We start from the raw sequence: 3,131 nt of genomic DNA on the forward strand, positions 1-3,131 counted from the left end.
GTTACAGCGTTAAACCATTAAAACCGTGCTACCGATCGTGCAGGGCGGTAGTCACATGTGGTCATCAAGTGAGACGCGTTGATCAACAAAAAAAAAAGCGGTCATGAGATCAAAGTTTTTAAAAGTCACGTGGGAGTAATAAGGTTTACATTATTCATAAAAAAAATTATGACGTTCATGTGAATGTTTACGTTATTCTTTTTTCATTAAAGCTTTACGAGGTTCACCGGATTCATAATGTTGTCGTTTAAAGCATAGTTACCAAGTGCGGCAGTATTGGCTAAAACAGTTTGGAAATTTGCTGACACGATTCGGTTCGTCATTTAATACGTTATTTTGATTTAATAAATGAATGAAGTTAATTTTTCCATGGGGGATTTCTATTTTTAACCGCTGAGCAGAGGGTACAATGCTCCGCATCAATATTTGATTTTTCTCTCTTTACTAATCAAGTATCCATCGTAATATCCGCAGCAATATTTGAATTTGCTCTGGTCACTAAGCCTGTATCCATCGCAATATAATTTACTCATTTTTTCCACTACCGCTTGCCATTCTGAATAGCTCATAATTTACTCAATTTTTTCCACTACCGCTTGCCATTCTGAATAGCTCAGTAGAGGGTACCTTCAGTTGGCGAGTCATATTTTTCATGCTATCGGGTTATAAATGAATTGCAGTTGTATATGCTTACTGTTAAATTTTGGCCTTAGCAAAATTTGAACTTTAACCATATACAGCCACAATTCATTTATAACTTAATAGCATGAAATTTATTGATTACCCTTTAGTTCCAGAGCAATATTTGATTTTTCTTTAAGCAAGCAATTATTATAATATATATATAAAAACATCAATGGTGCAGGAGCATTTATATATAAAAACATCTAACTAGCCATCCTATATATATAGAAACATCCATCTCACAGGAGCATTTATACATATACAGAAACATCTATATTACTTTAGCATTTACAAGTTTCACAATAATTTATATATTAAAAAAAGTTATGGAAATTTAATATTTAAAATTTTCAATTATAAAATAGTAAATTATTTATTTAAAATGTTATTTGTGTATTAAAAAAAATAAGTTTTATGTTTTAAAATATATAAAAACTTTAAAATATAGTTTTAAATAACAGTTATTATTTAAATTGGTTTTACTAATAGTTGATTTGAAATTCAATTAAAGTATTTATTTTTTGTGATTCATCACAAAGATTAATCTACCAAGTTATTATTGAATAAATTTGGATTTTAATGAGAATTAGTAATCTTTTTAGTTTGTGGAGATTATTTAAATATCCAATATTTCATTTTTTACATTGAACATCAATTTTGAGTTTTTGTTATTTATATTAATATATTTTATTTAGATGTTTTCTCAATTGGCAATACAAATAATAGATTATCTTAAATAGATAAAAAGATAACTAGGCAAAAATAATTGATGCTCCAAATAAGGATATTATTATAAGAAAGATTCATTTTAATTTTATAAAATATTGATAATAATAATAATAATATGTTAATCTATATAAGATGTATATTGTTAATTTTTTTTCCCGTATTTTTTTGAATTTTATATTGTCGATTTTTTAAAATTTTATATAGTAGAATTTTTCCTGTATCAAATCGAATTTGAATTCGTATTCGAATTCGAATTTGTATTCGAATTTTAATTTGGTAATTATGGTTATACTCTTTTCAAAAAAAAAGACATGTTACCAAAGTTGTTTATTATAAACTATTTTCTTTTTTTATATAAAGATTTTTTATAAATTTCTTTTATATAAAAACAAATAAATAAAGGTTTTATTGAAAAGGGGTTTGCAATTTTTTTAGCAAAAGAGTAATTTTTTTAAAGGAGAAATTTGAAGTTTTTTTTTTAAAAGAAATTTTTTGAAAAAAAATGATTTTCTCAAATTTCAAATACCAGTTTTTACTGTTTACAGCGAAATATTATGATGTGTGGGCTATTAAGATGATGGCCATGCTGTAGGCACATAATGTTTGAGATTATGTCCAGCTTGGGTTTTCAGAACCTAAGGATGAAGCAGAAGCACGAGCTCTCAGTAATGCAAAGAGAGAACAATGGAAGACAAACAAAAAGAAAAAGCACAAGCGTTGTAGCTTATCTAGTAGGGAGTGGAGCGAGTAGTGTTACAAATGATTAGGATCATGTCTTCAGCAAAAGTAGCATGGGATACTTTGGCGACAAACTATACAGGCATGTCCAAAATCAATATTGTTAAGTTGCAGAATACTAGGAGAGATTTTGAAAGTCTGCAGATGAAGGAGACAAAGGACATCAATTCTTTCATGAATCGTGTCATAACTATCATAAATGAGTTAAAGATTTTTGTGAAGAAATTAAAGATCAAATAGTGGTTCAAAAGGTCCTCAGATCTTTGTCTGCCAAATTTGATGTTGTTCTAGCAACCACAGAAGAAGCCAAGGATTTGGCATCATTAAGAGTTGATGAGTTGATGGCATCACTTCTATCGCATGAGGCAAGGATAGACAGAAATAAGGATTTCACTTTAGAGACCGCGTTCAAAAGTCAAGTTTCTATTTCAAGACACAGAGGTCAAGGCCGAAGTAGATCGAGAGGTAGAGGACGAAGAAAAAGATATGGTGGTCAGAGATATGGTCGAGAAGAGCATGAACATGAAAATGGAAGCAACTACAGAAGCTTCAACAATAATCAAAGACTTGGAAAGTCAAAGGTGAGATGCTATTATTGCAATAAATTTGGTCACTATGCTCGTGATTGCCGGAAGAAGATAGTTGATCAAGGGAACTAGAGGCTAATGTCACTACAAAGAGTACTAACTCCATGTTCCTAGCTTTCCATACCATGCATGAACCTTCTGCTAGTGTGTGGCTGTTAGACTGTGGTTGCAGTAAGCACGTGACAGGCAACAAGAATTTGGTTGCAAATTTCGACCAATCTGTGAAAACAGAGGTAAAGTTGGCGAATCACAAGACTATGGAAGTAGATAGCAAAGGAGTGGTCAACATTGTAACCAAGCAGGGGGAGTCGAAGACAATCTCAAAGGTATATTATGTTCCTAGTCTCAAACATAATTTGATAAGTGTTGGTAAATTGACACACAAAGGATACA

The sequence above is a fragment of the Pinus tabuliformis genome, chromosome 1_1 (genome assembly GCF_031772625.1).
Source record: "Pinus tabuliformis cultivar Carrire ecotype Pingquan chromosome 1_1, CPIR1, whole genome shotgun sequence".
Classification (NCBI taxonomy): domain Eukaryota; kingdom Viridiplantae; phylum Streptophyta; class Pinopsida; order Pinales; family Pinaceae; genus Pinus; species Pinus tabuliformis.